This window comes from Mobula hypostoma, chromosome 7 (genome assembly GCF_963921235.1).
Source record: "Mobula hypostoma chromosome 7, sMobHyp1.1, whole genome shotgun sequence".
NCBI lineage: Eukaryota > Metazoa > Chordata > Chondrichthyes > Myliobatiformes > Myliobatidae > Mobula > Mobula hypostoma.
Window position 1 is genome coordinate 61,810,776 of NC_086103.1, and position 25,341 is coordinate 61,836,116.

Consider the following 25,341-nt stretch of genomic DNA (forward strand, 5'->3'; position numbering starts at 1 on the left):
ATCCCTCTGATCCTCCACACTGCTAAGAGTCTTTCCATTAATACTGTATTCTGCCATCATATTTGACCTACCAAAATGAACCACTTCACATTTATCTGGGTTGAACGCCATCTGCCACTTCTCAGCCCAGTTTTGCATCCTATCGATATCCTGCTGTAACCTCTGACAGACCTCCAAACTATCCACAACACCCCCAACCTTTGTGTCGTCAGGAAATTTACTAACCCATCCCTCCACTTCCTCATCCAGGTCATTTATAAAAATCACAAAGAGTAAGGGTCCCAGAACAGATCCCTGAGGCACACCATTGTCAGAGACCTCTATGCAGAATATGACCCATCTACAACCACTCTTTCCCTTTTGTGAGCAAGCCAATTCTGGATCCACAAAGCAATGTCCCCTTGGATACCCATGCCTCTTTACTTTCTCAATAAGCCTTACATGGGGTACCACGGTAGCCGGCGGTATATCTTGTCTGGTCTAGGTGACTTATCCAACTTGATGCTTTCCAAAAACTCCAGCACATCCTCTTTCTTAATGTCTATATGCCCAAGCTTTTTAGTCCACTGTAAGTCATCCCTACAATTGCCAAGGTCCTTTTCCATAGTGAATACTGAAGCAAAGTATTCATTAAGTATCCCTGCTATCTCCTCCGGTTCCATACACACTTTTCCACTGTCACACTTGATTGGTCCTATTCCTTTACATCTTATCCTCTTGCTTTTCACATACTTGTAGAATGCCTTGGGGTTTTCCTAAATCATGCTTGCCAAAGCCTTCTCATGGCCCCTTCTGGCTCTCTGAATTTCATTCTTAAGCTCCTTCTTGCTCGCCTTATAATTTTCTAGATCTTTATCATTACCTAGGTTTTTGAATCTTTTGTAAGCTTTTCTTTTCTTCTTGACTAAATTTTCAACAGCCTTTGTACACCACAGTTTCCCTTTCCCCGTCTCATTAGAACATACCTATGCAGAACATCATGCAAGTATCCTCTTAATATTTGCCACATTTCTTCCATACATTTCCCTGAGAACATCTGTTCCCAATTTATACTTCCAAGTTCCTGCCTGATAGCTTCATATTTTCCCTTACACCAATTAAGCACTTTACTATCTTGTCTGTTCCTTTCCCTCTCCTATGCTATGGTAAAGGAAATAGAATTATGATCACTCTCCAAAATGCTCTCCCACTGAGAAACCTGACACTTGACCAAGTTCATCTCCCAATACCAGATCAAGTACAGCCTCTCCTCTTGTAGACTTATCTACATATTGTGTCAGAAAACCTTCCAGAACACATCTAACAAACTCCATTCCATCTAAACCCCTTGCTCTAAGAAGATGCCAAACAATACTTTGGAAATTAAAATCTCCTACCACCATGACCCTGTTATCATTACATCTTTCCAGAAACTGTCTCCCTATCTGCTCCTCGATGTCCCTGTTACTCTACTAGTCAAGGAAAATGCCATGGCATGCTCCGTCAGGACAGACGGGAGAACTTGACTAGTGAGATGTAATGAGTAGAAATGAGAAACAAGAAAGGTATGATCACATTAATGGGGCAATATTACAGAGCACCCAACGGTCCGAGGGATTTAAAGGAACAAATCGCAGATAGTTGCAAAATTGTTATAGTAGGGCATTCTAACTTTCCACATATTGACTGAGAAACTCATATTGTAAAAGGACTAGATGAAATAGTGTTTATCAATGGTGTTCAAGAAAGTTTCCTTCATCAGTACACAGCTGTCCTAATAAGAGAGCATGTGATACTGGATCTACTATTAGGATGTCTTCAACCTGAGCCTGAGGCAGACTGGCAGACCACAGTACGTGTGCTTGCAACACTGTGTGTCTGACAGAGTGATCAGCAGCACTGGGGCTCCACAGGGGACTGTCTTGTCTCCCTTTCTCTTCTCCATTTACACCTCGGACTTCAACCACTGCACAGAGTCTTGTCATCTTCAGAAGTTTTCTGATGACTCTGCCATAGTTGGATGCATCAGCAAGGGAGATGAGGCTGAGTACAGGGCTACGGTAGGAAACTTTGTCACATAGTGTGAGCAGAATTATCTGCAGCTTAATGTAAAAAAGACTAAGGAGCTGGTGGTAGATCTGAGAAGAGCTAAGGTACCGGCGACCCCTGTTTCCATCCAGGGGGTCAGTGTGGACATGATGGAGGATTACAAATACCTGGGGATATGAATTGACAATAAACTGGACTGGTCAAAGAACACTGAGGCTGTCTACAAGAAGGGTCAGAGCCGTCTCTACTTCCTGAGGAGACTGAGGTCCTATGACATCTGTCGGACGATGCTGAGGATGTTCTACGAGTCTGTGGTGGCCAGTGCGATCATGTTTGCTGTTGTGTGCTGGGGCATCACGCTGAGGGTAGCAGACACCAACAGAATCAACAAACTCATTCGTAAGGCCAGTGATGTTGTGGGGATGGAACTGGACTGTCTGACGGTGGTGTCTGAAAAGAGGATGCTGTCCAAGTTGCATACCATCTTGGACAATGTTTCCCATCCACTACATAATGTACTGGTTGGGCACAGGAGTACATTAAGCCAGAGACTCATTCCACCGAGATGCAACATAGAGTGTCATTCCTTGCGTTGGCCATTAAACTTTACAACTCCTCCCTTGGAGGGTCAGACACCCTGAGCCAATAGGCTGGTCCTGGACTTATTTCCTGACATAATTTACATATTACTATTTAGCTATTTATGGTTTTATTACTATTTAATTATTTATGGTGCAACTGTAACAAAAACCAATTTCCCCCGGGATCAATAAAGTATGACTATGACTATGACTAAATAAGACAGGGCAGGTGACAGGAGCTTGTGTAGGGGAACATGCTGCATTCAGTGACCACAAAACCATTAGCTTTAAAGTAAATATGCAAAAAGTTAAGTCTGATCTTGGGGTTGAGATTCTAAATTGGAGAAAGGCCAATTTTGATGGAATCAGAAATGATCTGGCATATGTGGATCATGACAGGCTGTTTTAGACAAAGGTGTACTTGGCAAGTGGGAGGCCTTCAGAAATGAAATTTTGAGAAAACAAAGCTTGTGTGTGCCTGTCAGAATAAAAGGAAAAGATAACAAGTGTACGGAACCTTAGTTCTCAAGGGATCTTGAAGCCATGGTGAAGAGAAAAAAAGGAGATGGATAGCAGGTAATAGATTCGATTAGGTTCAACTTTATTGTCATTGTGCTGAGTACAGATACAAAGCCAATGAAATGCAATTAGCATCTGACCAGAAGTGTAAAAGAATAGTAATATTTACAAAATAACTGCGAATAAAAAGTAAGTGTTAAAACATACAAATATAAAAGTCCTGAGACAGTCCAATATGGATGCAATACTGCTTAGGGCTGTGATGTGAGGTTCAGCAGGTCACAGCCTCAGGGAATAACCTCTTCCTGAGCCTGCTGGTGCGGGAGCGGAGGCTCCTGTAGTGCCTACTGGATGGGAGGAGAGTAAGAAGTCCATGGTTAGGGTGAGATGCATGCTTGATAATGCTTTTCACCCTGCCCAGGCAGCGTTTATGGTAGATGTTCTCAATGGTGGGCAACTGGGTGCCGATAATCCGCTGGGCAGTTTTCACCACCCGCTGGAGTACTTTGCGGTCCGATATGGGACAATTGCCATACCACACTGAGATGTAGTTGGTGAGTATGCTCTCAATGGTACAGCGGTAAAGGTCCGTCAATATCCTGGGACAGAGGTGAGCTTTCTTCATGCTCTGCAGGAAATATAGGCGCTGTTGCGCCTTTTTGATCAGGATGGGGGAGTTCAGGGAACAGGTGAGATCCTCGGAAATGTGGACACCAAGCAATTTGAAGCTTGATACACGCTCCACTACAGCTCTGTTGATGTAGATGGGGACATGAGTGTGGCTCCTAGCATGCCTGAAGTCCACAATGATCTCCTTGGTCTTCTGGGTGTTAAGGGCCAAGTTGTTATTGGTATACCACGTGGCCAGGTGCTGGACCTCATCCCTGTAGGCCGACTTATCATCCCCTCTGATCAGGCCAACCACCGCGGTGTTGTCTGTGAACTTAATTATGGAGTTAGAACCACGTACAGGAACACAGTCAGAGGTGAAAAGGGAGTACAGAAGAGGGCTCAGCACACAGCTTTGAGGCACGCCAGTATTCAGGGTGAGAATGGAGGAGGAGAGGTTGTCTAACTTAACAGATTGGGGTCTGTTAGTCAGAAAGTCCAAGGTCCAACTGCAGAGGGATGAGCAGGTAGGCAGGTAGGAACAAATGACGTTTTTGTGAACTATAAGAAATGCAAGAAAACACTTAAGAAAGAAATCAGGATGGCAAAAATAAGGCATGAAGTTGCTCTAGCAGACAAGGGAAGGAGAATCCTAAGGGGTTCTACAGATATGTTAAGAGGGAAAGGACTGTAAGGGACAACATTGGTCCTCTGGAAGATCAGAATGTTAATCCATGTGTGGAGCCAAAACAGAAGGGGGACAGTTGAAATGAATTCTTTGCATTTGTATTTACTCAGGAGACAGACACTGAGTCTATAGAAGTGAGGCAAAGTGGAATCAACTTCATGGACCCTGTACACATTACAGAGGAGAAATTATTCACTACCCTAAGGCAAAATAGAATGTATAAATCCCCAGGGCTTGACAAGGTGTTTCCCCAGACCCTACAGGAGGCAAGTGCAGAAACTGCTGGGCCCTAGCAGAGATATTTAAATCATCTTTAGTGACAGGGGAGGTACATGAGGATTGGAGGATATCCAGTGTTGTTCTCCTGTTTAAAATAGTTCTCTAAACATAAACTGGGAAATTATAGGCCGGTAAGTTTGACATCAGTTTTGGGAAAGTTATTGGAAGATAATCTAAGGTACTGGATATATAAGTACTTGGATAGACTGGGGCTGATTGAGGACAGTCAGCATAGCTTTGTGAGTAGTAGGACATGCTTAACTAATCTTATAGAGATTTTTTGAGGGATTTACCAGGAAGGTGGATGAAGTTAAGACAGTGGATGTTGTCTACATGGATCTCAGTCAGGCATTTGACAAGATCCCACATGGGAGACTGGCAAAGAAGGTTTATTCACTCAGCATTCAGCAGGATGAGGTAGTAAATTAGATTAGACAGTGACTTTGTGGGAGGATCCAGAGAGTGGTAGTAGGGGGTTGCCCCTCTGACTGGAGGCCTGCAACTAGTGTTGTGCCACAGGGATCAGTGCTGAGTCCTTTGTTGTTTGTCATCTAAATCAATGATCTGGTTGATAATGTGATAATCTGGATCAGCAAATTTGTGAATGACATCAAGATTGCAGGTGTAGTGGACAATGAGGAAGGCTATCATGCCTTGCAAGGGAATCTCCATCAGCTGGAAAAATAGGCTGAAAAATGGCAGATGAAATGCAGACAAGTGCAAAGTTGTGCACTTTGGTAGGATCAACCAGAGAAGATTTTGCACAGTGAACAGTAGGGCACTGAGGAATGTGGTACATCAAAGGGATCTGGGAATACAGGTCCATAATTCATTGAAAGTGGCATTGCATGAAGATAGGGTCATAAAAAGAGCCTTTGGCTCATTGACCTTATAAATCAACGTATTGAGTACAGGAGATGGGATGTTATATTGAAGTTGTATAAGACGTTGGTAAGGCCTAATTTAGAATATTGTGTCCTGACGAAGGGTCTTGGCCTGAAACATCGACTGTGCTTCTTCCTATGGATGTTGTCTGGCCTGCTGCGTTCTATCAGCATTTTGTGTGTGTAGCTTGAATTTCCAGCATCTGCAGATTTCCTCATGTTTGGAATATTGTGTGCAGTTTTGGTCACCTACTTGCAGGAAAGAGTAAAAACAAACTTTATAAGATTATTGCAGGTCTGGAGGACCTATGAGGAAAGATTGAATAAGTTATGAATGTATTCTTTAGCATGTGAAAAATTGAGAGGAGATTTGATAGAGTTATACAAAATTCTGAGGGATATAGGATAGGGGAAATGCAAGCAAGCTATTTCCACTGAGATTGGGTAGGACTGCAACTAGAGGTCATGGGTTAAGGGTGAAAGGTGAGAAGTTTAAGGGGAACTTGAGGGGAAAGTTCTTCGTTCAGAGAGTTGTGAGAACGTGGGAATGAGCTGCCAGCACCAGTGATGCATTCAAGCTCAAGTTCAATGTTTAAGAGAAGTTTGGAAAGGTACTTTGATTGTCAGGGTATGGAGGGCTTTGGTCCCAGTGCAGGTTGTTGGGAGTAGGCATAGACTAGATAGGCTGAAAGGCCTGTTTTTGTGGTCTACTTTACTATGACTCTATGACTGGCCCACTGACTCCCTATACCCATGACTGTGTGACTAGGTACAGCTCCAATGCCATCTATAAATTTGTCAACGACACAACTATTTTTGGCAGGTGGTGTCAAGGAGAAATACAGGAGCAATATAGATCAGCTGGGTGAGTGGTACCACAACAACAACCGAGCAATCAACATCAGTAAAATGTTTTAAGTTCCTGGGTTTCAACGTCTCTGATGATCTATCCTGGGCCAAGCATATCGATGTGGTCACAAAGAAGGCACAACAGTGGCTGCAACACACATCAAAGTTGCTGGTGAACACAACAGGCCAGGCAGCACCTCTAGGAGGAGGTACAGTCGACGTTTCAGGCCGAGACCCTTTGTTAGTCCTGACGAAGGGCCTCAGCCTGAAACGTCGACTGTACCTCCTCCTAGAGATGCTGCCTGGCCTGCTGCGTTCACTAGCGACTTTGATATGTGTTGCTTGAATTTCCAGCATCTGCAGAATTCCTCGTGTTTGCGTTTTCAAAAAAAACAACAGTGGCCGTATTTCATTCAGAGTCTCAGGAGACTTGGTATGTCACCAAAGGCTCTTGCAAATTTCTACAAATGTGCCGTGGAGAGCATTCTAACCTGTTGCATCACCATCTGGTATGGAGAGGCCATAACACAGGATCGGAAAATTGGAATGTGGTAAACTCACCCAGCTCCATCGCGGGCACTAGCCTCCCGTGCATCGAGGACACCTTGCCTCAGAAAGGCGGCATCTATTGCTAAGGACCTCCATCACCCAGAGCTTGCCCTCTTCTTATCGCTGAAGGTACGAACTCAACATTTCAGGAACAGCTTCTCCCACAACCCCCAATACCTGCCAGTGGATTTCTGAAAATGGACAATGCACCGATGAGCACTATCTCATTATTTTATTTTTCCTCTCTTTCTACACTACTCGTTTTAATTTTTATATACCTACTGTCAGGCTCCAATGTTAGTCATAGCCGAAGGGTGGTAGTAGGGACGAGCTCCCACTGCTAAACAAATGTTCTTCATGGCGTGCGTCTCAAACAGCCTCTGACAACCAAGTCCAATTCCTGGCCTTCACGTGTGGCATAGTTCTTATGCCCGGTAGAGCTGTTCTCACTGACAGGAGAAGGGGCAAAGGTGGGCCACTGGTGCCTTAAAACCAGTTGCTCCGGGCAGATGGGGCTTGTTACCCATGGATGGTATCTCATTTAGGAGAGGGAAAACTCCGATTTCAAACCTCTGCTGCCTTACAGCTATACCCACTCATGGGAAAGGATTTGGGGTAAACCCCAAGGAAAAATCTGGAGTCGGCTGACTGCTGTACCAAGCACCGGCACGGCAACTCCTGCAATACTACCGACATCAAACTGTATCGACTTTCATTGTTACTTTGGACCCATCATCAGCACGGAGAGGGGGGTCCCACTGCATGGGCAACGGTTGGATCTCCATATCAACTCTGCCCTGGCTTGCGCCCTGGAAAGACTACCAGAGGTGCAGTACCCATAGTCGATACGACCAACGGAGGCCACACACACACCTACTGTCATTTATAATTTTATTTATTATGTATGGCAATGTACTGCTGCTGCAAAACAACAAATTTCATGACAATTGCCAGGGATATCAATTATCTATATTCAACTTGCATTAATGCAGCTGCAAACTACTTAATCCAATAATCACAGATAATCGGATAAAGGACTGACTGTCTTGAAGAAATGGCAATGTAGTTCAATTGAGTTGCTCCTTGTTCAACTGCGTGAACTTTCATGCTGTATATGCACAGTACTATGTGCCTGCAGTGTGACTTGTTGACAGACATGGTAGTGACTTAGTACATGGCAGCACCTAAAAAACTTTAAAGATCTACCATGAAGGACAGGGGCTGCAATCATGTGGTGATAACACAAACCGCAAGTAGCACACGATCCTGGTTTGTTTATATAATCTTGCCTCCCTTCACACTGAGCCAAAGCTCTGGAAATTCCTATCCTGTAGCCTGAGTGCGTACCTATACTGCAAGCACTGAAATGGGACAAGAACACAGCTCACCACCTTCCCTATGACAATTAAGCACTACCATTTTGTGTTAGTGATTGACCGCATCCTCAGTGAATACAAGTAGCAGGCATGATAACCAGTCAGTTGGAAGCAGAGCAGGCCTCATGACTCAATTTTGCTCAGGAAACAATGTCTATTTAAAGAGCTGAGAATACAGAAGTTACATTAAAAATGAAAACAAATTCTATTTAAAAAAGGGGTTATTTCTCCGGAAAAATGTAGTGGCTGCTTACCTCTGTATTCACTTGACCACAAATCCATGTGTACGGTTTGTTTTACTGTCTTCAAATGATAGGCTTTATTTTGGGGTGTACACAGAAAATCCTTAGTTGTGGTCACATCTACAGATAGTCTCATAGCAGATGCACGCATAGTGATTGAGGCCTTTGTCAGTCAGGGTCAGCAATGGATGTTGCATCCCAGTTGTCTAGATAAGTGAGCTTAGGCAGTACGATATAGAGTTATATGTATTGTGTTTTGCACCATGGTCCAGAGGAACGTTGCTTCCTTTGGCAGTCTACATGTGTACAGTTGAATAACAATAAACTTAAACTTGAACTTACTTTTGTGCTGCCAGCTTTCAGTGTGGCTGAAACTTCAAAGAAACTTTATTATTCTGAAATTGAGATCATCTTACACTGTAACACACATCAAAGTTGCTGGTGAACGCAGCAGGCCTGCTGCGTTCACCAGCAACTTTGATGTGTGTTGCTTGAAATTTCCAGCACCTGCAGAATTCCTGTTGTTCATCTTACACTGTTGTATGATCAGCCTGTGGAAAACATGTTCCAAATTTGACACCAATCCTCATGTGTTTGTGAGTTGGACAGTGCAAGCCTTTCTGGGTTGAATCTATTATCCACACTTAAGGTTTTTGTGTAAACATAAAACTGCTTGATACGACTGTATGGCTTACTGGGTCATTTCAGAAGTTGGTTAAGAGTCATGCATCAGCCAAAGCAGATAAGGATGGCAGACTTCATTGGCTGGAAGACATTAGTGCGATGGATAGATTTTTTAAATAATCCATTAGTTTCTCCATTATCATTTACGACTGTAGATTTAAATGCCAGATTATTCAGTTACCTAAATTTAAAATCCCCTTCTACTGCGGTGGCATTTGTTTCTGGATCAAGTCTCCTGATTGTTAACCAGTAGTTTGGTCACTGCACCACTGCCCCAGGGTGGAGAACATGATTGCTCAGCAAGAGTTTATATAAAAAATACAGCTGTAGTAGAGCAAAAATGCCTAAATTAGATTTCAGAAAGCAGATGTTGCTGGAAGTTTCTACTTTCATACACTAGATTAACAGAGTATCCAGTATGACAAGAGGGGCTCGGTGGCACCTCCAATGACTAAGCCAGCTGAGGCTCTGCTTTAGCTAATATTAATGGAACAACGTTCAGATACTCCAGATGTAAGATGACATTCAGTCCTGTTGTATACATTTCTGAAGATGTGGCTGACTTTTAAACACAATATCTGGACAATGGTCAAGAGGAATAAATGCACTTACTTTGTGTTATTCAGTGTTCATTAAGCTCTTCGACGAGCTCAGACGTCTTACTCAAGAAGAGATAATGCAGAAGTGGAGTAACACTGATGAAGCTGAAAGGTGCATTAACCGTCTCCTAGGTTACTGGAGCCATTAGTTTTGATCTGTTTTTAGAATCATTCAGTGCTTTAATCATGGAAGTTGTAGCTCTCACTTTAGTGTACCGGTTACAGCGACAGATTCCCAGGGTGCTAATAAATCGTATTAACTTAGTAATCGCGTTTTCTTGGGTCAGTCTTTGAATGTTGATAAAATGCTGCACGGATTTGTATCACACACTGTCTGAAATGTGTGACAGAAGTTATTGGACTACAACTTGTTGAGGTCCATGGATTAAGGAAGTGTTAGATGCCTTTTAGAGTGGAATGTGCAGGTAAATGATACACTGGAGCTTGGGGAGTCTGAAGGTTTCAGTGTCTTGCATGACTCATACCAGGAAGTGCACTGTTCAACTTCATGTCAAATGTGAAATGATCCAGAAATGGTTGTCATTACATTGTGTTCTGAAACGCATTCACTTTCAATTATGTAACTCTAAATTTCTAGGCAATATTCATCTACTTCTCACTCTGTAAAATGAAGAAAAGCTGTTGGAAATATTTCTTAATTCTTGGAAGTGACTCAGATTTTGAAGAAAAACATTCAAAGTACTTGCCTGTTGTTTGATTTATCTAAATGTTAGAGGCTAAGTCTGAAAACAATAATTCAAATGACTGTTAGGCTAAAGTACTTGGGCTACCAATGCACTCTTTCTTCTAAAACATATATAAAGTACATCTTTGGAAGATAAATAAAAAAACAAAAATCACAGTTATGGAAGTACTTCACAGAGAACATCACACAATACGTCTTCTGAAGTTTACATATGACCCATTGGTTTTGATATCATTGAGCATAAGTTCATTAACCATCTTGCCATATTGCATCCATTTCATTTATGATTAAGACCTGACTTTTTCTAGATGATCTATTTCCTATCTTTCTAAGCATGTCTCTGGTGTGCTTCCTGGTAGTCAGTCCTCCAAGCCATCGCTTCCTGCCCTTCTGCGATTGATATTGCTTTTGAGAATTACATTCTGGTGCATTGGCTGATGTGAACTGATTCTCTTTGGTGTTGTATCTAGTTCTGTTCTGTAAATTTAAACATAAAGTTACAGATTGTGTCCATTAAGCATCATGGAGTGTAAAAGAAAGTAAACTTATATAAAGCTTGGCTTGTATCTGGAGTAGTCATAGAATTTTGGTCTCCATTGTAAAATAAAATAGTGCCTGTAGTGATGGCAGAGAAGAAGAGCTTCTCTAAAGCGATTACTGGGACAATAGACTTGATGCATGTTCAACAGCTGAGCAGGTTGGACCTACGATCTTTGCAGCATTGAAGAATGAAAGTTGTTATTTAAAAAAAAACAAAACTTAAGAGGGTAAATACTAGGAGGAAGCTTCCTGCAAGTCAAGCGCCAAGAGAAAATAATTTAGATATAAGGAGTCACTCATTTAAGGTAGAGATAGGAATGAACTTCTTTTTTCAGATGCCTTCTTTATCACAGACAGCTGTAGTCATGGAATTATTGAGTATACACAAGTTAGAGATTGACAGATATTAAAACAGGTGATGGGGGGACAGAGCAGGTGGGTAATGTTGAGACTAACAGTAGGTCAGCATTAATCTTACTGAATGTCTTAAAGGGGATGACTACTGCAGCTTGCTGTAGCTCCCATCCCTTGTATTCTTGTAGACGTAAGTACCAGATTACAAATCAGTTTTATTATCACTGACATATGTCATGGAATTTGTTGTTTTGTGGCAGTGGCATAGCGAAACACCTACAAAATCACGGTAAATTACAATGTAAAAATAAATAAATAGTGCAAAGGAGGACTGTTATGTTGTGTTTATGGGTTCATGGACTATTCAGAAATCTGACAGCAAAAGGGAAGAATCTGTTCCGAAAAATGGAATGTGCATCTGCAGGCACCTGTATCTTCTCTCTGTAGTAATGAGAAGAGGGAATGTCTTGCATGGTGAGGGCTCTCAATGATGGATGCCGTTACCTGTAGCACCACATTTTGAAGGTGGCCTTGATGGTAGGGAGGCTCTGCCCATGATGGAAATGTCTAAGTCTACAACCCCCCGCAGCCTCTTTTGATCCTGTCCATTGGAGTCTCCTTACCAGGTAGTGATGTAACCAGTCAAAATACTCCTAGAGTCTTTGGTGTCATACCAAATCTCCTTAAACCCCTAATGAAGTATAACTGCTAGCATGTCTTCTTGATGCTCGCATCAATATATATATTGGCCCCAGGATAGATCCTTTGATATGTTGATGCCCAGGAACTCCAAGCTATTCAACCTTTCCATTGCTGACTCCTCAATGAGGACTCCTGTGCATTTTCAGGACTTGCCTTTCCTGAAGTCCACAACCAATGTGTTAAGTGCAAGGTTGTTGTTGCGACCCCACTCAACCAGCTGATTTATCTCATCTCCTCATTGCTATTTGATATTCTGCATATTCTGCAACATCGGCAAATTTATAGATCACCTCACCACACAGTCATCAGTGTTGATAAAGTAGAGCAATGTGCTAAGCACTCATCCCTGAGGTGCATCGATGCGTGTTATCAGCCAGGGGGAGATGTTATTACTGATTCACTCTGACTGTGGTCAGTCGGTGAGGAAGTTGAGCTTCCAGTTGCAGAGAGAGCTACAGAGGCCCAGGTTCTGAAGCTTATTGTTTAGTACTGAGGGAATGATAGTACTGAAGGCCGACGTGTTGTCAATAAATGATGTATGTAGGTATCAGTGTTATCCATTTAGTTCGAGGCCGAGTGAAGAGTCAATGAGGCTGCATGTTATGATGGTAGGCAAATTGGAGTGTGTCAGACCGGAGTTAATTCTAGCCATGATCAACCTCTGTTAGTACTTCAGCTCATTAGGAGTGAGTGCTACTGGGCGATAGTCGTTGAGACAACTCATCCTGCTCTTCTGCCCCAGGATCAGTCCTACTCTTTAGAAGCAGAAGAAAAAAAGAAGAGCAGATATAAAAACAACAAAGAGTCTGCTGAAAAACTGCTATCAGGATAATGATAGCCTCTGCTAGTGTAATTAGGGAGAGTGTTGTTTTAGCACTGGTTTACTTTGTACACATGCATTCGCAGAATTCTAAGAAAGCGGAACAACAAGATGTCATTTCATTTATTTATTTAGGGACAGAACACAATAACAGGATCTTCCAGACCAATGAACCCATGCTGCCCAAGTACATCCATGTGACCAATCAACCTACTCACCTGTATGTCTTTGGAATGTAGGAGGAAGCTGGAACACCCGGAGGAAACCCATGTGGTCCTGAAGAGAATGCACAAACTCTTTATGGACAGCAGTGGAATTAAAGCTGGGATGCTAGTGCTGTAACAGCATGAAACTAACCACTATATTTAACTGGAAATTAATGTTAATTTTCTTGTAGCTCCTGCAGTAGTGTTCAAAAGCAGGACTGCATACAAACTTGATCCAAAAATATTTTAAAAGTGCACGGGCAGCTTAATGGAAAGGAAGGGAACATAGTGGCCTTTTGTTGCCAAAACCAAAATAAGCGGGTCTGAAGGAGTGGTTCTAAAATGCTTTTTCAATTACTTTGGATAAAACAAGGCAAACTAAATATATTTTTCTAATGTCAAGGAAGTAGAAGCTCCAAAGGATTGGTCATCTTTGTAAAACTAATACAGGCGTGCATGAAGTAATCAAAGTCTTATAAAACGCTGTCAAAGAGAACACAAAGAAAAAAGTTCATAATTCAAAATAAATTTATTATCGAAGTATGTATATGTCACCATATACAAGCTTGAGATTCATTTTCTGCAGGCATTTACAGGAAAATAGAGTTTTTGAAAAACCATACATAACAAAGACTGACTGACAGCCAACATGCAAAAGCAGACATGTTGAATAGATAATAAATAACAATAATAAGGAAAAGGTTTCACTGGTGGGATCTCATTTAGATAACTAATTTCAGTGTGTCTGTTACACCTCTGGAAGAATACTCTATATTGATTTTGGAAGAATGCAATGATGATTCACAAGAATGATATCAATGGATAACATGAATAATTATGATGTATTTTTCCCTCTGATTTTGAATATTGAGTAGTCTAAAATTATAAACTAATTTAATACGATAAAAAAAGAAAATAAATTGTCCTTTAGTGTTCAAATTCAGAACAAGTTATCTCAATTTAAATTAAAGCCAGGTCAGCAACATAGTTATATGAGCCTGAGAAGTTCAGCAATTTGACAGTAGATATTCAGGTCAGTGGTTTCATCTTTAAAATTGTCATAACCTGACAATTCTACCACAAGCTGCACCCACTCATTTCACTTTGGCATGAAAGATCAGACTTTAACAAAAGCCTAAAGAAGCCATCTTTCCTCTAAGATATTATTGGGAGGGTCATTTCTGAAGTTATAGTCTCTATCATTGAGATAGGTATTTGCATACCTAATCCTCCTCTGATGCCAGTTTTCCCTCATCCCTCAATCATTCATCAAAGAAGTAAAAAGCAGGAAGAACTTGGAAAGGGTAATTTTAGCACTTGTTTTTTCTTTCTCTCTCCCTCTCTCTCTCCCTCCTTCCCTCCATCTCTCCATCTCTCTCTCTCTCTCTCCATCACACACTCTCTCTCTTTCTCTCTCTCTCTAAGGCTAAGTGTGTATGATCTGCATGCAAATAAATCTCATATTTTGGACATGTCATTGACAAGCATGGCTTACATACGTCACAAGAGAAGACTGAAGCAGTACTACAGGCACCCAATCCGGAAAACTTGTCACAATTCAAGTCATACTTGGATCTTGTATACTACTAGCACCATTTCTCCCAAACATGGCTACCGTGCTGCATCTATTGAATGCACTGTTTCAGACAAGAGCAAAGTGGGAATGGTCAGAAAGATATGAAAAAACATTCAAGGAAATTAAGAGACTAATAACATCCGATGAACTGCTCATCCATTATGACCCATCCCTGCCCATCAGACTGGCATGCAATGCACCCCCCTTATGGCATTGAAGTGTTTTGTCTCACATTATGAAAGATGGATCTGAGTGCCCGATTGCATTTGCTTCAAGGTCACTAATGAGTGCAGAATGCAACTACACACAAATTGACTGAGAGGCCTTTAGTCTAGTATGGGGAATAAAAAAGCTGCATCTCTACCTCTATGGACAAAAGTTTACACTAATGACAGATCACCGGCCCCTTGTGTCCATTTTGAATCCCAGGAAGGGAATTCCAGTGATGACTGCCACCCAGTTACAACGTTGGGCACTATTCCTAGGAGCCCACTCTTATGACATAGAGTTCATGGGTGCCAAACAACACTGTAATGCTGATGGCTTGTCACGTCTTTCACTACTGGCAACTGGAGAAGAAATGTCTTCATATTGTGGCCCAGCAGAAGCATTCCACACTGTATTAGCGGACCAGTTGCCGGTAACAAATTCTGAAATACAAAGGGAAACGAGGAATGACTCGACATTGGCAAATGTCTATGAAATCCCGATGCAAGGGTAACCAGCTCATGGTATCCCTATGTTTCCAGACTTGTCTGCGAGACAAGAACAACTGTTGGTATGTCAAAGAATGCTGCCAGGTGGATCTTATGTTGTGGTTCCCTCTAAATTGTGCACTAGAATGTTAGAGAAATCTGCATGAAGGACACCTGGGTACAGTCAAGAGTCTCACCCAGAGCAATGTGTGGTGGCCAGAAATAGATGAACAGATTGAAAACTTGCACAAAAGCTGCTTGGAATGCAAAAAAAGTTCAAAATGTACACCCACAGGCACCTTTACACCCATGGGAGTGGCTGTTGTCACCATGGCAAAGAGTACATATTGACGTTGGTGGGCTATTCATGGATTCCATGTTTCTGATTGGTGGAGATGCTCATTTGAAGTGGCCGGAGGTCATACCGATGAAGTCGACCACCTCAGCAAAAACTGTCTATGCCCTGAAGACTACTTTCACCAAAAATGGCTTACCTGAACAAATTGTGAGTTGCAACGGACCACAATACATGTCAGAAGAATTCCAACTGTTCGTCAGCAAAAATGACATCAGATATTTCAAGTCAGCTCCTCACCACCCAGCAATGAATTGGTTAACTGAACAGTTTATCCAAACCTTCAGGAAGTCCATTAAAGCAGTGGACAAGGAGGACATTTCTCTACAGCACAAGGTGAACAACTTCCTTTTTGTGTATGGGAATTCTGTTCATGCGACAACAAATCAAATACCTGTAATGCTGTTCATGATCAGGAATCTGCGATCTCCCATAAGCTTCCTGAGACCAGACCTCCGGAGGGAAGTACAGAATACACAGTTCAGCCAGTTGCTAAGTGAAGTAGCAAGGAGGTTTGAGATTGGACAGGAAATTCTAGTGCGTAATTAATGACAGGACAAGTGGATACCCAATAATTTAACTACAAGAACTGGACCACTGATGTACACAGTGTATGTAGGTGAGCAGACATGGAGACGTCATCTGGACCAGATACTGGATGCTCAACCAAAGAACACGCCTGAGTCCAGTGCATTCAACAAGACGGACACACTACAGTCACCAGACTTACCTCTCAGTGATGATGTCACTGACAGCAAAGTGACAAGGGAAACCAAGGACATTGCTGTTGACAAGACACCTGCCAAACCTGACGCCACTCCACAGGTTCAGAGGCACTATCCTGGGAAAAAAAACAGAGTGCCACCCAAAAGACTGAACCTTTAGAACTGTGAAGTTAGTTAAGGACTGTTATTATGAAAGCATGTTTATTTGGAATATGGTTTATGAAGGGGAAATAGAATGTTTTGTGCATATGCAGTTTTATGTTCCATTAATTTAAAGATGGAGGAAGCGTAAAGTATGGATCTATTACTTTTAGAGCCAAACCCCCTGCCTTAGCATTACATATTGATCTGTTCTCTGCGCATGCACTGTTGTCTATGTATACGCATTGCTCTCTCTCTCTCTCTCTTGCTTCAACATGAATACAGCAGTTAAAGCCATCTCCAATGTGTATGCTTTTATTTAACTGATATGTCATTGTGCGCAGACAAAACAAATATATTGAAACTGACATGAAAATTAAAGTTTTGACCTAGACCACACAGACCTTGAAAAGTGAAATATTATTTTACACGGTATGTCAGATATATGGAGTTAAGTTGAAGTGGTGCCCCACACCTATTTGCCATTCAGTGACCAAATGGCTGTGTACATACATCTACTGATGCTTCTGGACATATCTTCAGTGATGTTCCTGGAATCATCGGGTGTTTCGGGTCTTTCAACATCATGCAGCCTCCTCCAGGTGACCCAGCCGGGGCTGATCAGACCCCAGCTTGCGTCCAGATGGCTAGCTACTTATGACTCCATGGCTCCCCTCTTTTGAGCCACAGCCATCTTGAGGCCCTCTCTGCCGCATCGGTGGTACTGCGGATGGCTCTCCTCTTCCTCTCTCCCTCGATGTCCAAATTGCTGAAGGCTCTGGCTAAAGAATGGGCTGTGAATCCCCGACAACCAACCTCCACTGAGAGACACCTTGCTCTCCATCCAGCCTGCTGACAGTTGCTGACCAGTCCTGCGTACTTGGAGAGCTTCCTTTCAAAGGCCTCTTCCAAGCTATCTTCCCATGGGACTGCCAGCTCCAGCAGCACCATTTGCTTAGTAAGCTCAGACACAAGGACAATGTCTGGTCGCAGGGTGGTGGCTGCGATATGGTTGGGGAACTTCAGCTGCCGTTCGAGGTCCACCAACAGCTGCCAGTCCCTTGCAGAGGCCAGAATGCCTGCAGATGTCCTTTTGGCAGGTATTGGCTGCTCCCCAGCTCTGACAAAGGCAATGGTCTGCTAGGAGGGTTGGGACAACTTTGCCCACTTAACTCCTGCACTGATGGCTTCAGTGATGGTCTTCAGGACCTGATCATGCCTCCACCTGTACCATCCCTCACCAAGTGCCCTTGTGCAGCCACTGAGGATGTGCTCCAGGGTTCCTCGCTTGGAGCACAGTGGGTACGCAGATGACTCCGCCTTACCCCATGTGTGCAGGTTTGATGGAGTTGGAAACACATCGTACACTGCCTGGATGAGAAATTGGATGCGGTGTGGTTTGGCATTCCAAAGCTCACCCCAGGTCATCTTCCTCTTAATTGCATCCTCCCATCTTGTCCAAGCTCCCTGTTGCTCCATTCCCACCGCCTTGCAGGCTTTCATCTCCTCCACTACTGCCCTCACCTCCTCCTGAACTAGACGACGCCTTTCTTTCCCTTTGGTGTCCATTTGGGGAGTTGGAAAGGATCCTAGCCCAGCTCGGCCTCATGTGACCACTCCCCCCAGCCTCCTGTGACGCAGCCTCGCCTCTGCCTCCTGAACAGCTTCCTCTGCCCTTCACTTCCTGCCACTCCTCACTTGGATCCCTGCTCTAGCCACCTTCAGGTCACTTGAGTCCCTATACTGTACCACATCTCTGGCTCTTGTTACCTTGAATTTCTCCTCCAAGGATTTGAAGGGCAGTTGCAGTTTGTTGTGGTGTCCATAGAGTGCGATGCTGCTCAGGCTCTTTGGCAGCCCCAGCCATCTCCTGAGGTGGTTGCTAACCCTCCTCTCTAAGGTTTCGACTGTCGAGATCGGAACTGCATAGACGAGGAGGGGCCACAGGATTCTGGGAAGAATGCCATGCTGATACACCCAAGCTTTGGACTTCCCAGCTAGGCCAGACTTGCCCACAGAATTCAGCCAGCCATCCAACTTGGTGCAGGTCGCCTGAATGGATGTTGTGTCCCTTAAAGAGCTATCAAAAACTTTACCTAAGCTCTTGACTGGCTTTTCTGTGATGGTTGGGATGGCTCTGCCTGCGATGCTGAACCGGAACTTGTTCTCCACCTTCCCTTTCCTCAGCACCATAGATCTTGATTTGGCTGATTTGAAATGCATCTGGGCCCACTCCACCAGCTTTTCAAGCCCTTGCAGAATCCACCGGCAGCCTGGGACTGATTCTGTGGTGACTGTGAGGTCATCCATGAACGTCCTGACAGGTGGTTGCCGTTGAGCGGAATTCATTCTGGGCCCTCTGCACTCTGGTTCAGCAGACTTAGTGAGCATGTTCATGGCTAGGGAGAACAGTGTCACTGAGATAGTGCACCCTATGATGATTCCAATCTCCATCTTGTGCCAGGTTGATGTAATTGCTCCTGAAGAAACCCTCATCCTGATGTTGCTGTAATAATCAGCGATAAGGTCGCTGATTTTGCTGGGAACGTGATGTTTGGTCAGTGTGAGCTGTACCAGCTTGTGCGGAATGGAGCCATACGCATTTGCCAGGTCGAGCCACAACACTGAAAGGTTGCCCTTGTTCTCTCTGGACTAGGCGGTAACGGGAAGAGGCGTGAGCAAGGCATCAACTCTTTTTTCCCCTTAGCAAATCGGCCCGGACAGACAGAGGAACAGCAGGGCTCACACAGCTAATGGTACAAGCTAATGGTTTAAAAAGTTCCTGTGTTTGGCGAGGTAAGTGGGTGAGTAGACTTATTTTTCCTGTTTCATTCCTGTAGAATTAGGTAGCATGCTTGCAGGGTTAGTGCTTGGTTCAGGATGTCAGGTGTGGGAATCCTGGGAGACCTCCAGCCTCCCTGATGGCCACACCTGCGCCAGGTGCACTGAGATGCAGCTCCTCAGAGACCGTGTTAGGGATCTGGAGCTGCAGCTTGATGACCTACTGCTTATTAGGAAAAGTGAAGAGGTGATGAACAGGAGCTACAGGGAGGTAGTCATCCCTAGGCTACAGGGTCAGAAAACTGGGTCACTGTCAAGAGAGGGAAGAAAAATGCCTGGATGGTGGAGAGCACCCCTGTGGCTGACCCCCTCAGCAACAAGTATCTCGTTTTGGATGCTGTTGAGAGGGATAACCTGACAGGGGACACCCACGGTGACCGGGTCTGTGGCACTGAGCCTGGCGCTGTTGTGCAGGAGGGAAGGAGGGAGAAGAGGAATGCGGTAGTCATAGGGGATTCCATAGTCAGGGGAACAGACAGGAGATTCTGTGAGCCTGATGGAGATACCTGCATGCTGTGTTGCGTCCCAGGTGCCAGGGTACGGGACGTCTTGGATCGGGTCCGGAATATTCTGAAGGGAGAGGGCGAGCAGCCATTTGTCTTGGTACATGTTGGTACCAATGACATAGATAGGAAAAGGGAGATGGTCCTGAAGACAAATTTCCGGGAGTTAGGAAGGAAGCTGAGAAGCAGGACCTCCAGGATAGTAATCTTGGGATTGCTACCTGTGCCACGTGCCAGCGAGGGCACGAATAGTAGGATCAGGCAGATGAATGCGTGGCTGAGAGGCTGGTGCAGGGGGCAGGGCTTCAGATTCTTGGATCATTGGGATCTTTTCTGGCGGAAGTATGACCTATTCAAAAAGAACGGGTTACACATGAACCCAAAGGGGACCAGTATCCTGGCAGGAAGGTTTAATAGAGCTGTTAGGGAGGGTTTAAACTAATTTGGCAGGGGGATGGAAATCAGAATGATAGAGCAGAGGAAGGGGAAAACAGAAATAAATCTAAGATAGTGAGCGGTAAAGATGTCAGGAAGGACAGGCAGGTGATTGGGCAAATCTGCAGCCATTGGGATGAGTTGCAGTGCAATCAAAGCAAAAAGTACCAAATACTGATCTTAAGGTGTTATACTTAAATGCACACAGCATAAGGAATAAGGTGGATGATCTTGTCGTACAGCTACAGATTGGCAGGTATGATATTGTGGCCATCACTGAGACATGACTAAAGGATGCATGTCTCTGGGAGCTGAACATCCAAGGATACACGGTGTATCGGAAGGATAGGAAGGTAGGCAGAGGGGGGGGCATGGCTTTATTGGTAAGAAATGATATTAAATCATTAGAAAGAGGTGACATAGGATCGGAAGGTGCAGAATCTTTATGGGTTGAGTTAAGAAATCGCAGGGGTAAAAGGACACTGACGGCAGTTATATACAGGCCTCCGAACAGCTGCAGTGATGTGGACTACAAATTACAACTGGAAATAGAAAAGGCTTGTCAGAAGGGCAGTGTTATGATAATTGTGGGGGATTTTAACGTGTGAGTGGATTGGGAAAATCAGGTCAGCACTGGATCTCAAAAGGGAGAATCTGTAGAATGTCTGCGAGATGGCTTTTTAGAACAACTTGTTGTTGAGCCCACTAGGCAATCGGTTGTACTGGATTGGGTGTTGTGTAATGAACCAGAGGTGATTAGAGAAATTAAGGTGAAGGAACACTTGGGGGGCAGTGATCATAACATGATTGAGTTCACTGTGAAGTTTGCGAAAGAGAAGCCGAAATCTGATGCGTCGGTATTTCAGTGAGTAAAGGAAATTACAGTAGCATGAGAGAGGAACTGGCCAGAGTTGACTGGAAAGGGACACTGGCGGGAAGTTTGGCAGAGCAGCAGTGGCTGGAGTTTATGCGAGAAGTGAGGAAGGTGCAAGATAGGTATATTCCAAAAAAGAAGAAATTTTCAAATGGAAAAAGGATGCAACCGTGACTGACAAGAGAAGTCAAAGCCAAAGTTAAAGCAAAGGAGAGGGCATACAAGGAAGCAAAAATTAGTGGGAAGACAGAGGATTGGGAAGTTTTTAAAAGCTTACAAAAGGAAACTAAGAAGGTCATTAAGAGGGAAAAGATGAACTATGAAAGGAAGCTAGCAAATAATATCAAAGAGGATACTAAAAGCTTTTTCAAGTATATAAAGAGTAAAAGACAGGTGAGAGTAGATATAGTACAGATAGAAAATGATGCTGGAGAAATTGTAATGGGAGATAAGTAGATGGCGGAGGAACTGAACGAGTATTTTGCATCAGTCTTCACTGAGGAAGACATCAGCAGTATACCGGACACTCAAGGGTGGCAGGGAAGAGGAGTGTACGCAGCCACAATTACGGCAGAGAAAGTACTCAGGAAGCTGAATAGCCTAAGTGTAGATAAATCTCCCGGTCCAGATGGAATGCACCCTCGTGTTCTGAAGGAAGTAGCTGTGGAGATTGCAGAGGCATTAGCAATGATCTTTCAAAAGTCAATAGATTCTGGCATGGTTCCGGAGGACTGGAAGATTGCAAATGTCACTCTGCTATTTAAGAAGGGGGCAAGGAAGCAAAAAGGAAATTATAGACCTGTTAGCTTGACACAGGTGGTTGGGAAGTTGTTGGAGTCGATTGTCAAGGATGAGGTTATGGAGTACCTGGTGGCATATGACAAGATAGGAAGAACTCAGCATGGTTTCCTTAAAGGAAAATCGTACCTGACAAACCTATTGCAATTTTTTGAGGAAATTACAAGTAGGCTAGACAAGGGAGATGCAGTGGATGTTGTATATTTGGATTTTCAGAAGGTCTTTGACAAGGTGCCACACATGAGGCTACTTAACAAGATAAGAGCCCATGGAATTATGGGAAAGTTACATACGTGGATAGAGTGTTGGCTGATTGGCAGGAAACAGAAAGTGGGAATAAAGGGATCCTATTCTGGTTGGCTGCCAGTTACCAGTGGTGTTCTACAGGGGTCTGTGTTAGGTCCGCTTCTTTTTACGTTGTACATCAACGATTTGGATTATGGAATAGATGGCTTTGTGGCTAAGTTTGCTGATGATACAAAGATAGGTGGAGGGGCCGGTAGTGCTGAGAAAACAGAGAGTCTGCAGAGAGACTTGGATAGATTGGGAAAATGGGCAAAGAAGTGGCAAATGAAATACAATGTTGGAAAGTGTATGGTTATGCACTTTGGCAGAAGAAATAAACGGGCAGACTATTATTTATATGGGGAGAGAATTCAAAGTTCTGAGATGCAACGGGACTTGGGAGTCCTCGTGCAGGATACCCTTAAGGTTAACCTCCAGGTTGAGTCGGTGGTGAAGAAGGCGAATGCAATATTGGCATTCATTTCTAGAGGAATAGCGTATAGGAGCAGGGATGTGATGTTGAGGCTCTATAAGGCACTGGTAGGACCTCAATTCTAGTTCTGTGGGCAGTTTTGGTCTGCTTATTTAAGAAAGGATAGCTGACGTTGGAGAGGGTTCAGAGAATATTCACTAGAATGATTCCGGGAATGAGAGGGTTAACATGAGGAACGTTTGTCCACTCTTGGACTGTATTCCTTGGAGTTTAGAAGAATGAGGGGAGACCTCATAGAAACATTTCAAATCTTGAAAGGCATGGACAGAGTGGATGCGGCAAAATTGTTTCCCATGGTGGGGGAGTTTAGTACGAGAGGGCATGACCTAAGGATTGAAGGGCGCCCATTCAGAACAGAGATGCGAAGAAATTTTTATAGCCACAGGGTGGTGAATCTATGAAATTTGTTGCCACGGGTGGCAGTGGAGGCCAAGTCATTGGGTGTATTTAAGGCAGAGATTGATAGGTATCTGAGTAGCCAGGGCATCAAAGGTTATGGTAAGAAGGCGGGGGAGTGGGACTAAATGGGAGAATGGATCAGCTCATGATAAAATGGTGGAGCAGACTCAATGGGCCGAATGGCCGACTTCTGCTCCTTTGTCTTATGGTCTTATGGACCCCCTGATGAGCTGTGTCACCACACCGGTATGCTCCAGACAGCCTGGCATCCCTGAAATGCCACCCTTCTGGACTGATGTATCAATATTGGCGTTCTTTGCTAGGTAGGTGAACAGCCAATTGGAAACTGCACTGAAGAAGATCTTCGCCTCGACACACAGCAGGGAGATGATGTGAAACTGATCTATCTGGGTGGCATTTTCCTCCTTCGGGATCCACACCCCTTCAGCCACTCTCCACTGTTCTGGGATCTTCCCCCTTCTCCAGAAGATTCTCAGGATCTTCCACAGACGCAGCAGGAGTTTGGGGCAGTTCTTGTACACCTTGTACGAGGTGCTGCTTGGTCCTGGAGCCAAGCTTGCCCTTGGTTTACGGACGACCTCTCAGACATCCTTTAGCTGCAGCTCTGACATGTCGAACTGCACATCCAGTTCAGGTGGGTCTATTAGGATGTTGCACTCTCCCAACTCCTGCTCTCTTTCAGGATCATTGCATATCTTCTTCAGATGTTGGTCTATGTCTTCCTGCGAACAGGCCAGTTTCCCACTGCGCTTCTGCCCCAGCAACTCCTTGGTGAACTTGAAGGGGTTGGCGATAAAGGCAGCACGTTTTTGGGCCCTTTCACGACGCCGCCTCTGATGCCACTCTGCCCAGTGGAGGACCCTGATCTTCTTTTGTAGTATGCACATCAGCTGGGCCAAGCCAATGCCCTCCTCTTCTCCTGCCTCCTTGTATTGGGACTTCAGCGCTTTCATCTCCTGCCTGATATTGTGGATCCTCAACGTTCTTTGGTTCTTCGAGTAAGGTGTTTTGGAGCCTTTCTTCTCCTCTTCTGCGAACCGCTCAGCTGCAATGCTGACAACGATTGTTGTCATGGCTTGTAGCTTCCAATCGACCCCTCCCTTTTCCGTTGCCTCCAGAATTTGGTTGACATCTTCATCAAACTGCTTCAACAATGAAGTCATGTTAGCTGCAGGCCATTTGATCTGCCTCTTGTTAGACTTGGTGTTAGAGGGATTAGTTTTGTGCATATGCAGTTTTATGTTCCATTAATTTAAAGAGGGAGGTAGTGTAAAGTATGGATCAATTTCTTTTAGAGCCGAATTCCCCCCCCTGCCTTAGCATTACATATTGATCTGTTCTCTGCGCATGCACTGTTGTCTATGTATACGCATTGTTCTCTCTCTCTGTCTTGCTTCAATGTGAATACAGCAGTTAAAGCCATCTCCCATGTGTATGCTTTTATTTAACTGATATGTCGTTGTGCGCAGACACAACAGATATATTGAAACTGACATGAAAATTGAAGTCTTGACCTAGACCACACAGACCTTAAAAAGTGAAATGATTATTTTACACGATATGTCGGATATATGGAGTTAAGTTGAAGCAGTGCCCCACACCCATTTGCCACTTAGTGACCAAAAAAGGAATACTCATCCACTTGATAGTTCAGCTGACAATGATAACACAAACAAAATAACTTGCTGCTACTTCTACCACAGAAAGCTGAGCAAGTTTTGGCACGGGGTCAAACTATTGTTTTTTGCCGTAACGGTGGATCAGTAGAAAGTACCAAAAGGTGGTGGAGTGGGGGAGCAGGAGACAAAATAAATTTTGGCTGGGTAATTAGGGGAAAAGGGGAATGAAACATGTCTTTAGAAATTGCTCAGTAGGAAAAAAAAACATATACTGTGTGATTAGCTGTTCATTCAACTTTTAAATCATTGAAGGAAATTAACAATATTATTCTACCACCATCTCAATAACACCAAGTGATTGAGTCT